This window comes from Heterocephalus glaber, unplaced genomic scaffold (genome assembly GCF_053883595.1).
Source record: "Heterocephalus glaber isolate CG9 unplaced genomic scaffold, H.glaber_assembly_v1.0 deba00001428, whole genome shotgun sequence".
Classification (NCBI taxonomy): Eukaryota; Metazoa; Chordata; class Mammalia; order Rodentia; family Bathyergidae; genus Heterocephalus; species Heterocephalus glaber.
The window spans coordinates 23569761-23582865 of NW_028258293.1; the positions used below are offsets into that span (position 1 = coordinate 23569761).

Sequence of the window (13105 nt, forward strand, 5' to 3'; positions counted from 1 at the left end):
AAGCTTTGTAAATAGGGAGGAATGGAAGGGTGGAAGGGAAGGAAGGGGAATGGGAAAAAACAAAAACCAAGATATACCATGTACAGGTACACATTCTCAATGATGAATGTGATCATAATGTATACCTAAAATGTACCAGTAAACTTAATATTAAAAAAACATAATGAAATACCATATTCCATGCACTAAAATAAATACAATATCACATAGATAAATAATAAGTATTGGCAAGGATATGAAGAAATTGGAATTCATAGCCTGCTGGAGAAAATGTGAAATGATGTACCTGCTTTAGAAATAGTTTGACAAATTTCCTCAAAATATTAAGTGTAGAGTTATAATATGTAGATACAACAATTTCATGCCTAAGTAAATACCCAAGAGAATTTTATTTATTTATTTATTTATTTCTGACTTTTTGAACCAGGGTCTCATTTGTAATTCAGGCTGGCCTTGAACTATGTGGCCCAGGCTAGCCTTGAACTCAGTGATCCTCCTGCCTCATCCTCCCAAGTGCTGTGATTATAGGCATGCACCACCTCACCCAGCCTTAGAGAATTAGAAAGATATATCAACACAGAAATTTATATACAGATGTCCAATATCAGAATTATTTTTAATAGCCCTAAAGTAAATAACCCAAATTTCCATAAACAGATGAATGGATCAACAAAATATGGTCTATTTATACAATGGAATGTCATTTAGTCACAAAAGAAATGATATACTGATAAATACTGCATGGATGAATACTGGAAATATTGGAAACATTAAACTAAGTGAAAGAAGCTAGATGTAAACAGCCACGTATTGTATGACTCAATTTATGTGAAATATCCAGAGAAGGTAAATCTATAGAGACAGATTATTGGTTGCCAGGTAGCTGGAGAGAGAATGGAATAGGGTAACTGCTGATGGGAATAACTTTTGGGGTATAAGTTTTTTTGGGGGGGATATTTTTGGATGATGAACATATTTTGGAATTTAATTATGGTGACAGATGCACAACTCTGTGAATTGTACACTTTAAAAGGTTAAGCTCCATGATATATAAACTATATCTCAATAGAAACTATACGCCAATAAGATGGAAAACACAGAAAAAATGGACAGATTCCTAGATACGTATGAATTACCAAAGTTGAATGAAGAAGACCTAAAAATTCTAAACAACCCAATATCAATCAATGAAATTGAAAACATAATTAAAAACTTACCAACTAAGAAAAGCCCGGGTCCTGATGGCTTCACTGCTGAGTTCTACAAGACATTTAGAGAGGAACTACTGCCACTACTGTTTATACTCTTCAATGAAATTGAAAGGGAAGCAATACTCCCAAATTCATTCCTGGAAGCAAGCATCACTTTGATCCCCAAAGCAGAGAAAGACCCTACCGAAAAGGAGAACTATAGGCCAATCTCACTAATGAACACAGATGGAAAAATCCTTAATAAGATACTGACAAATAGAATGCAGAAGATCATCAAGAAGATCATACACCCTGACCAAGTGGGATTCATCCCAGGGATGCAGGGATGGTTCAATATACGCAAAGCAATCAATGTAATACACTAAATCAATAGAGCCAAGGACAAAAACCATATGATCATCTCAATAGATGCAGAAAAAGCATTCAACAAAATCCAACACACATTTATGATAAACACCCTACAAAAAATCAGAGTAGAAGGTCTCTACCTTGATCTGATGAAAGCCATCTATGAAAAACGAACAGCCAATATCATACTAAATTGTCAAAAACTGAAATCCTTCACACTAAAATCAGGAACAAGACAAGGATGTCCACTATCACCACTCCTGTTCAATATAGTTTTGGAAATATTAGCCATGGCAATTAGACAAGAGAAAGAAATAAAGTGAATAAAAATAGGAAATGAAGAAGTCAAATTGTCATTATTTGCAGATGCCATGATACTCTATATAGAAGACCCCAAGAATGCCACCAAAAGTCTTCTAGACTTAATAACCAAATTCACTAGAGTAGCTGGATACAAGGTCAACACACAAAAATCAATAGCTTTCCTCTACATAAATAACCGACTCACTGAGAGAGAAATAGGGCAAACAATTCCTTTTACAATAGCATCCAAAAAACTGAAATACCTAGGAATCAACCTAACAAAAGAATCAAAGACCTCTTCTCTGAAAACTATAGCACTCTGAAAAGAGAGATTGAAGATGATATCAGAAAATAGAAAAAATAAAATAAAAACAAAAGAAAATAGAAAGACATCCCTTGCTCCTGGGTAGGAAGGGTCAACATATTGAAAATGGCCATATTTCCAAAACTGCTATATAGATTCAATGCAGTCCCAATTGAAATCCCAGCAGCATAATTCAAGGACCTTGAGAAAATAATTCAAAAATTCATTTGGAACAATAAGAGACCCAGAATAGCAAAAGTAACTCTAGGTAACAGAGACATGGCAGGGGGTATTACAACCCACAACTTGAAACTATATTAAAAGCTACTGTGATAAAAACACCATGGCACTGGCAAAGAAACAGACCTGAGGACCAGTGGAACAGATTAGAAGATGCAGAAACAACACCAGACACACTCAGCCACCTCATCTTCAACAAAGGAGCCAAACACCCTCACTGGAGGAAAGATAGCCTCTTTAATAAATGGTGCTGGAAAAACTGGGTTTCAACTTGCCAAAGACTAAAACTAGACCTATATCTCTTATCATACACTCAACTAAAATCGAAATGGATTAAAGATCTAAATATTAAAACAGAAACGCTGAACCGGCTGGAACAGAGGTTAGGTAGAACTCTTGAAGACCCTGCTGTAAGAAAAGATTTTATGAATGAAACCTCAGTTGCCCATGAACTAGCACAAACAATCAACAAGTGGGATCTCTTCTTATTAAAAAGCTTCTGCAAAACCACAAGCAGTGTGAAGAGACAACCCACAATGTGGGAAAAAATTTTCACCAGCGGTCCCTCAGACAAAGGTTTACTATCTCGAATCTATAAAGAACTTAAAAAAAACAGACCTACCAAATTTAAAGACCCAATCCAAAAACGGACATCTGAAATGAACAGACATTTCTCAGACAAAGAAGTAGAAATAGCAAATAAACATGTGAAAAAATGTTCAACATCACTGGTCATTCGAGAGATGCAAATGAAAACAGCTGAGATTCCACCTCACCCTAGAAAGAATGGCTGCTATCATGAAATCAACCAATAACAAATGCTGGCGGGGCTGTGGGGAAAGAGGAACCCTGCTCCACTGCTGGTGGGAGTGTAGACTGGTGCAAGCACTGTGGAAATCAGTATGGAGATACCTCAAAGAACTAGGACTGGAAGTCCCATTTGACCCAGGTATTCCCCGCTGGGTATCTTCTCCAAAGAATTAAAAGAATCATACCACAATGATATATGTGCACCCATGTTCATAGCAGCACAATTTGTAATAGCTAAAACTTGGAAACAGCCCAAATGCCCATCAACTGGAGACTGGATAAAGAAAATGTGGTTTTTTTATAAAATGGAGTACTACTCAGCCATAAAAAATGAGAAATTAGAGACATTTATTGCTAAATGGATGCACATTGAGGTGATACTCTTAAGCGAAATAAATAGGACACGCATGTGTAAATACCGAACAGTTTCTCTAGTGTGAGAAACTGAAAGTGTAAATAAGGACTAAAAGGTAATAGATAATGTGAAAAAGGAAGAAAAGGGGCAAAGGGGAAGAGGTTAGGGAAAAGGAAAGAAGGGAATGGAATTAATATGAGAAAATGAAAAAAAAGGAAACAAAGTCTTTGTAAATAGGGAGGGATGGAGGGGTTGAAGGGAGGGCAGGGGAAGGGGGAAAAATAAGAACCAAGAGAGTATGTAAAGGTACAAATCTCCAATGATGAATGTCATTATATTGTATATCTAAAATGTACCAATAATAATCACTTCTCGGCCTTTTGGCTAAGATCAAGTGTAAAATGTACCAATAAAAGGATATACAGTTTTTTAAAAAACTACATCTCAATAAAATTGTCACTTAAGAAAATTAAGCCAAAATAACTAGGCAGGGAGGTGCATACCTGTAATTCCAGCACTCTGGGAGGCTGAGGCAGGAGGATCACAGGTTCAAGTCCAGTCTGGGCAATTTAGGAAAACTCTGTCTCCAAATAAAATATGTAGAAGGGGCTTAGGTTATAGCTCAGTATGAAAAGGAAAAGGCAAGTAATTATATTGAAAATATCTTGGAAGAGAAAATCCCCCCAAGATTGTTTATAAAATGTTTGACATTTGGATAATTGCACAACACTTGAAAAGTAAAATGCACAAGAAAATCCCATTCCCAAAAGTCATAATTCCAAAGTAAGGAAAAACTTAGAATGCATTGAAATTTGGCCAGCTATGGTAAAATGACTTCAGTGAAACAGCTGCAAACAAATTAAGCACTAAGCTAAAGTAAACTACAAATTGGTCAACTAATACTTCGTAGAAATATTCAAAAGAAGTTTAAAGCAACCAACTACTCAGATTGTTGCAAACTTTACATATCGTTTAAAAGCATAAAAATGTGGTAGACATAACTGGTAAACAACAAATTGATCGCTTTGTGAACTGAGATTCAGAGAACTGGCTTTCCTTGCTTCCCATCCCAGAGGACAGGAGTCCTTCCTCTTCTCCACATTTAATCCCTTCACCTGTGCTCTAGATTCCATCTGGTTAGCTTTTGCTCTGCGGGCGAGACTGAAGAGCTTCCTTTCTCTTTCCTACAATCTCTATAGGGAGTTGAGGTCCTTTCGAGCTGGAAAACATACTCTTGAAAGATCCCAACTCAAATAGTGCTGGACTTGGGCCACTTTTCAATGCTTCTGTTCACTTCTGCCAGGGCTGGACTCTACTAAGGAGCTCTTACGACTTGTGATTTCTCATGGGTACTTTGAATGGGGGCAAAGGCTTGGAACAGTCTGAAACCTAACCCTAAAACTGCCTAGCGCCTCCTCCTCCCCAAAAAGGATCAGACAAATAAAGGACTCAGTGAAAATATCTCCTCCAATTTGGTCTTTCAGGATCAGCATTCACAAGATAGGCTTCTTGGTCATCTTTTCTTTTCCATTTGGTCATCCTCACCCTGGTCAGCCCTTCCTTGCCCCTAGCTAATTGGCCCTCCCACTGCTTTCCTGACATTTAGCTTTTTCCACTGTGGATCCACGCCTCAGTCTTTCCTGCTCTGAAATCTCCATTTCACAGTGGCAAACCTCTAAATTCTCAGCCCTTTTACACACCCATGAGCTTCCACCTGGCCTTGCTCACTATTCCACTTCTGCATCTTCTTCCATATGTCTGGGGATGAGAAGGAAGGAGCCATCATTCTCTAGGCCCTCCAAGGCTCAATAGAGACAGGCCCATCCCCACACCCCAGCCTTTGAGAATCATTCCATCTTATTACACAAGCCTGCGTCCCTCCTTATTGTGGTCATGAAATGACTTGTCCCTCTCTGTCATCAAGGACTTGTGTAGGTGTCCCATATCCAGTGATCCTTCACCATCATCCTCTCTCCTTGATCCCAAGCCTATGAGGACACCAACTTTCATCCCCTTTTAAGTGTCTCAGTCCTTTAAGACTTTCTTCAAGATTTTGAATGCCTCCTTCATGCTCCATTTTCTACAAAAGTCAAATTCCTCTCTAAAGAGAATGAGGTCATTGGGTATCATGGCCTCAAATTCCTGCCCCATCTGTTTTCCTCCCTCACTACCACATAACCTCACCCATGCACTCTTGAATTCTCACCGATCTTCCCTTTCAGTCTGTTCACTTTTTTGTTTGTGATGTCTTGTTATGGGCCCAGGCTGGCCTCGAACTTGCTGTGATCCTCCTGCCTCCGCCTCCCCAGTGCTGGGATTATAGGCATGCACCACACCCGGCCCCTTTCAGGTTTTCTGTGTGTGTGCGCGCGCGCGCGCGCGTGTGTGTGTGTGTGTGTGTGTGTGTGTGTGTGTGTGTGTTTGGTACTGGGGATCGAACTCAGGACCTTGGGCTTAATGAGGCAGGTGGCAGAACCACCCCTTTCAGTTTTAAACAAGTAGTTACTGCTCTTTTTGTTAAAAGCCAACCCCTCCTTGTCATGGCTGATTTAGTCCCTCTTCTCTTCCTTCAGGACTGGCTCCACTAGCCACACCTTCTCCTTAGCAGTATTAAACATATTCTTTTTGCTTTCTTCCAAATAGTTCTCCTCAACACTTCCTCTTCCCCACTTCCTCTTAAACTTCTGTTACTTATTCTCCCTCCCTCCCTGCCCTCTTCCCTCCTTCCCCTCCTCCCTCTTTCTATACTCACTGACTAGTGGTCCTACATTCTATGGTCTCATTAATTGGAACAACAGCACTTTTCATGTCAGTAGTCCAGTTACCAAATATGCATTGCGTATATATGCTATGATAGTGCACAACCAGGCTTTACTGTTACAGAGATTTAATCAAATATTCAAACGCCTGAAAGAACATGTACCTGAAACTGTAACTGTCAGGCACTGTGAGAACCCATACCATAAGGATTCCACACAGAGTGGAAAAGATATGTATGCTGAAATGAAGCTTCAGCTGAGAACTGCAGATTAGATGAGAGGTCATTCAGAAAAAGAAGAAACCAAAGTATACTCAGACAAAGTGCCAAAGCATTTTTAACAAGCAGTCTAAATGGGAGCTGCCATCTTTTAAATGACTTTGCCCTTGGTTTCGCCGCCTGCTGCGCAAGCGCAAGGACCTGAGTTCGATCCTTGGTACCAAAAAAAAAAAAAAATGACTTTGCCCCTTGGGTCAACCTAAGCCATACAGAGTCTCTTCCTAAGATTTCTGGACGTATTCTAAGGGCCATTTTTAAGATAAATTAATATATAATATTGATTTGAAAATTAATTTTATTCTTTTTTTTTTGGTACTGAGGATCGAACTTGGGTCCTTGCACCTGTGCAACAGGTGGCAAAACCACTGAGCTAAATCCTTGACCCGAATATTAATTTTAAAAATCAGGAGGAGAGACAAAATAAGATAGGTAAGATAAATAAGAGACAAATCTTTCATGAGGAATTCCAAATAACATAATATATAATATGTTATAATATGTATCATAAGAACCCTCTCTAGGAAGTGGAGATTAATGTTCCAAAGAAGAAAATATGGGAAGGAAAAAGGAGTTAGCTTTACAGTGGAGAGGCCCGGCAGGTACCACCTTAACCACCCTAACCCACTGACTAAGGTTAACATCACCAGTGAACATCCACGTTGATTCATGTACCCTTTGGTGTAATATGGTAAGAAGAGCACTTCACCTCACCACTCTAATGGAAAGAAATCCATTAGAAAATTCTGAATTGAGGGAAATTCTACAAAAATTCCTAGCCAGTACTCTTCCAAACATTAAGGTCATAAAAAACCAGTACAGACGGATGGATGTGAGGGCGATCTGGCTGCGACATCTGTTCCCCCATTGATCTCCAGGGTTGATTCGGCTGATCTGGCTGGCTGACCTTCCTCCCTCACCGCTCCATGTATATCCCTCCTGAAGCTATGTGCTCTGATCCGTTGAAGAGGACGACCCCCATCCCGATAGAGGAGGACCGTTTCCTAGGTCAAAGGTATACAAGCAGCTGCGTTCTCTTATTAAAACCTCCAAACAAGCTCTCAAGGTCCAAAAAAACAAGTAAAGATGGAGAAACTGTCACAGACCAGAAGAAACTAACTAAATATGATGACTAAATCCAGTGTGGTATGCTAAATTGAATCCTAGGGTAGAAAAAGGTCATTTGTGGAAAAGCTGGTGAGATCAGAACAAAGTTAATAATAATGTACCAATTTTAGCTAATGTTAATTAGAAGCTTAATGAAAAGTACACGGGAAAACTCAGTCCTATCTTTGCAACTTTTCTTTCAATCTAAACTTACACCAAAATAAAAAGTTTATCTAAAAAGCCAGTAGGGGAAAAGGAAGCTAATACACAAAATGAGATGAGATGAAAAACATAAACTAAAGACACAAAGAAAATCTTGACAGTATTTCGGTTTCTGGTTCCACCCAGGTTTATCTTCTTTCCTAAGGTAATTTAAATGGGGTTTCTTTAAATTTTCACTCTTAGAGTCACTACTATTTTACTTATACTCCATCCTTATCTCACTATAACCTGGTGTCTTTCCCCTTCTCCTTTTATCACCAGGATCATCAGCTATATTTTATTTCAAAATCTAATGGAGACACATGAGACTCATCTTATTGTGATATTTTAACTCTGCTGACCTTTCTCATTTTAGTAGTACTTCTTTCCTTGGCGTCTATGATAGCACACTGGACACTACTCTCTTGTTGGTTTCTACTTTGTTGACCACTCTTTCTCAATCTCCTCCGTTACTCTTCTTTTGTTACATAGTCCTTACAGGCTACCAAGACACTCTTTTAACTACATATTCTGTAACTGACCACGTTTACCGGCGTGGCTTCACTTACCACCTATATCCTGATGGCTCTGAAATATCTACCTTGGCTCTTTTTATCTCTCTTGGTCCTGAAGACCGATCCCAGGGCTTATGCACTAATCTGTATTTCCAGTAGCCCTTTTAAGAATACTTTTAGTATCAGGATCTTACTAAGTTGCTAAGTTGCCAAGGCTGGGCTCGAACGTGAAATCTAATCTTCCTATTTGATCTCCTTCCATTCTCAGTATTTAATAGCAACCAACATGATGTTGATGACACCTAACCTGATCCTTTTATTTTTCTTATTAAACCTTTCAATGGCTCCTCAAACCTGGACCTTTTCCATGACATATAATATGCTGCATGATTTGCTCCCATTTGTCTTTCCACTTTTTCTACTCACACTCCGCCTTATGCCTCACACTTGAACTTAGGCAACCAACACAGGACCACCTCCATCTCCATACCATCCTCCATGGTCAGAAATATTTCCTTTCTGCCCTTGTGACTCTGAACATGCTACTGTTTATTCTGCCTAAAAGTCCTTTCTCTCTGCAACTTCTCCCCCTGCCATACTTTACTCAATCATCCAGATCCAGTTTTACTGTCATCTCTATGACACTATTTGCTTATGTTCCTACCGTGGCCTGCATCAGGAATCCCCTCTAGGTCCACAACTGCAAGCTTTCCTCTCTCATTATATTTCTGGTGCCAATTTGCCAGGTCTGTATTCACAGCTTACTGCCAGCTCCTTAGTCCTGTCTTAATTAACTATGTGTCTTAAGTACAAAGCTGCACACAGCAGGTAACTAACTATATGTGCCTTCAATAAATGAAAGAAGCAAGAAAATAAGTGCAGTTCTCCTATTTGAAAAACTCTTACCCACTAAAGGCCCTGCCAAGCCCCCTGCCCCACCCGATAGTTCTCTCTTCTTTCCTGTAACCAAGCCCTTAAAGAACAAGCTCTACCCCAGCATGGAGCTCCGCATGTCCCTCTCACTCCTTTATTACTGAGTGCCAGAAAGCTTTTATCCCTATCACTCCATTTATCCATTGTCCCCAAGGTTATCAGCCACCCAACCTTGGACAACTCCTTGGATACTTTCCAGTCCTCATTTTCTTGGCCTTTTCTGTGTCATTCAACCGTGCTGACTACTCCCTGTGTCATGGCTTCTTCCTGGGCCTTTGCCTTGGATTCAGTGGCACTGCTCATCTTCCTTCCTTTCTCCTTCCTCTCTGGCCACACCTTGTCACTTCCCCATGAGTGCTGCTCCTCCTCCTCTCAAGCATCTCAGGGTGTGTCCTAGGCCCTTTTCTCTTCCTAATGTACATGCTCTCCCTGAGCAATCTTACTCATTTAGCTTCACTTACCTTCTGTCTCTACCACAAAGGCAGCCCAAACCTAAGGTGATTCCTCAATTTCCCAATGAAACAAATCTAGAAAGATTCTGACTAACCTGAAAACGTACACCTTTAAAGGTGAGGACAGAATAATCAAAGTATCCTATTAGTTAACGGACTCGATTATACGTCTATTCAGATTCATGTGTCATATGAAATAGTATATTGATTTATAAGTACTGCTTTTTTTAATTCTCATAAGTTATTAAACAATGCTATTCATATTCTTAACATGCATCTTCAAAACCAATGTCTTCCTCTTTTTTTTTTTTTTTTTTTTGGCACCAGGGATCGAACTCGGGTCCTTCTGCTTGTGAGGCAGGTGGTGGCACCACTGAGCTAAATCCCCGGCCCCTGTCTTCCTCATTATTAGGGTCACTTTTTAGCCATCTTACATATTTCCCCAGAAAAGATGACCTCCTCTTAGTCTAAGTGAAGGGTCCAGGAGATGACACAGCACAGTTTGAATTCAATCATGATGCATCCAGGCACAGGAAACTTTATCCCAAGTCACAAGTCCCATTTGCATCACACTAGGGCAGTTGGGTTTGGCATGCATCCTGCAAGGGTATATTCACAGAATCACTTGATGTATTGTTTTTTAAAATTACTTTTCAATTGTTAACTTTTTTACTGAAGCATAACATTTATACAGAGAAGGGCATGTCATGAGTGTTCAGTTCAGTGGGCTGTCATGAAGTGAAACACCCATGAAATGGCACTTGGTTCAAGAAACAGAGTATTTCAGGCATCCCAGAGGCCCCTCCCAAGTACTATTGTACTGCTTTTTAAAGCAATCTTTTAAAAGTATATTTAGAGACATCTTATACATGCAATTGTGAAGTCATAACACCAGAAATAGTTACCAATGATGTGTTAAATTTCTTTGAGTAGGGATTCTGTGGCAAATGACCTCTACGAGAATCCAAAATAACATTGTTGAAGATATTTCAGGTCAATAATTCCTGCCCAACAATGAAACTACTTAGGATTTATTGGACACTTATTTAGTGCAAGATGCATAGTGTTTTACCTATATTAAAGAATTTAATCCTTAAACCCACTTTATAGATGAGAAAACTGAGGCAGAAACAGGGTAAGCAATTTTCCCAAAGGCACATGGCCTGAAAATGGCAGAGCCTGGACCCCGAGCCAGGCAGTCTGGCTCCAGAGTCCACAAGCTTAGTCACCATACCATACTGCCCTATCCAGTGGTTTGTTGTTCAAAATAAAGTAAATGAGAGCAAACCCTGTAATATGAGAAACTTTGTAAGGACTCAAATATAAGGTTACTCCCTCTTTCCTGAAGGATGATTTTGGAAAAACAAAAAAGCAAAAACCTCACCCTATATTCAAGCTTATACAGCATTTGCAGATGATTCCCAAATATTTATGTCAATCCCAGACTGTTCTTCTGGGTTGCAGACCTACCTACCCAACAGGCACTTCAAAGTCAGCAGCCCAAATCACAAGTCATCATCTTTCCAGAGCAACCCCCCCCAACACCCCCATCCTTTTGTCTAACAGTGAATGTCACCACCATCCACCCAGCTGCCCAGCCAGAAACTTGGATGTCTTTGAGGTGCTCAGGCTCTGTCTCACTCCTCTCTTCCAAAATCACACTCCCTTCTTCAGCTTAAGATAAACTTTGTTTTCTCTCCCTAGAAGTTCCTGATTTCCTTGTACCATCTGTACATGTCTCAAATCCAAATATCTTTTTATTTTTCTCTCATGGGCTACTCACAGTCATAAGGAAGGCAGAAGAGGAGGAGTCAAAACTCTTTAAATTCACTTATTCTCCACTTCTGACTGACTGACTTCACCTCTCATTTTCTCTCTCAAGCTGGCCTCTCAAGATCCTCCCCACCTCCCTGGCCAGTTTCCCTCTCACATTATTTTTGGGGGGCATACAATCTTAAGTCAGACTACCATCACCTATACTAGTCAATCAATACCCCCCAACCTCCAGTTTGGGATGCAGGAGGAAGTGAAGAGAATCCAAGAGAGGAAAGGGAAAAAAGGGTTAAAGAACACGGGGTGGTGAGAAGTGACTAGCAGGAGAAAATGGGGACATAGAGAGAGGATGGGGAAAGTGGGGAGTAAGGAGAAGAGGATGAGAAGAGAAAGGCGAGATGGTGTGAGTAAAAAGCAATGAGGGGATGGTAAGAAAGACCTGGGGAGAAAAAGTAGTGAGAAAAGAGTGAAGAGACAGGGAGAAAGGGTAAGAGAAAGGCTGGGAAGAAGATGGGGATAATATGATGTGAAGAGGCTGGGGAGAGATCATCCGGCAGAAGAACTGAGAATGGGATAGGAAGAAGGGATGGAAGAGTTGAGAAGACGGAGGAAAGAAGGTGCAGAATGGAGGCGAAGGGAGAAGAAGCGAGAGAATGGGACATTGAGGGAGAAGAGGGGAAAAAAGAGGAACGGGGGATGGAAGAGGACAAGGAGAAAGAGGGAGAGAGGATGCGGAGGACTGGACGGGAGGACCGGATCCGGAGACGTGTCTGGGAGGCGGGAAGAGAACCTGGACGAGGGGATGGCGCGGCGCAGGGCCCGGATCCGGCGCCGGGGCTGGGGCCGGGAAGTCGAGGGGCGGAGGGAGGGCGGACGGTGGGGGCGCCGCGGCGCGGTGGGGGCGGGGCGGGGGCTCCGCGGGCGGAGGGGCGGGGGCTCGGGTTACCGCGCGGAGGGCGGGGGAGGGGAGGAGGGAGGGAGGGGAGGGGGCTCGGGCCGCTGCGGCGAAGGCGAATCTCGCATCCTCCGCGGGGCGGCTGGGGAGGAGGCGGCGCCCCGGCGGCGGCGGACGGACCGATCGACGGCCGAGCGAGCGCAGACCGACGGCCGCCGCCCCGAGGGGATTGCCGGCCCGCGACAGCGGCAGCGGACGATGAGCGGCCCCAGGCCCCGCGCGAGCGGGCGCTGCCCGGGGGGCTGACCGCGGCCGGACGGCGCCCCGGCCCCGGGCGGGGAGCCCGCGCGGCGCAGAGGTCAGTGCCGCGGCGTCCGGCCAGTCCGGCCGCGCCCTCCCCGTCCGCGACCTCCCCGGGGCTGCGGCGGCGGCCGAGCCGGGGGCTTTGTTCTGAGCCCGAGACAATGGGGGAGGGGGGGCCGGGCCTGCGGGACGCGGTGAGCGGAGCGCGAGCAGGGGGCAGGGCCTGGGGGTCTTTGTGTGCGTGTGTCACCGAGTCGGGGTGCGTGGCGGCGTGAGGGTGTGCAGGGTGTGCGGGGTGTGGGTGAGGGCGGGGTGTGTGTG

The 13105-nt window shown here is 42.5% G+C and overlaps 1 protein-coding gene and 1 pseudogene across 2 annotated transcripts in view; both read left to right on the top strand.

Moving 5' to 3' along the window:
- Window positions 1–3935: 3935 nt before the first annotated feature.
- Window positions 3936–4036, top strand: LOC147828020 (U2 spliceosomal RNA; annotated as a pseudogene).
- An 8541-nt stretch (window positions 4037–12577) lies between these two features.
- Dchs1 (dachsous cadherin-related 1) overlaps window positions 12578–13105 on the top strand; it is a 36249-nt gene continuing 35721 nt past the window's right edge. Inside the window, exon 1 of one of the 2 annotated variants that reach the window (XM_021243248.2) lies at window positions 12578–12839. The gene's annotated coding sequence lies outside the window, so the exon portion shown is untranslated. The remainder of the gene's footprint in view (window positions 12840–13105) is intronic. The other variant, XM_087211806.1, reaches the window with a different exon arrangement.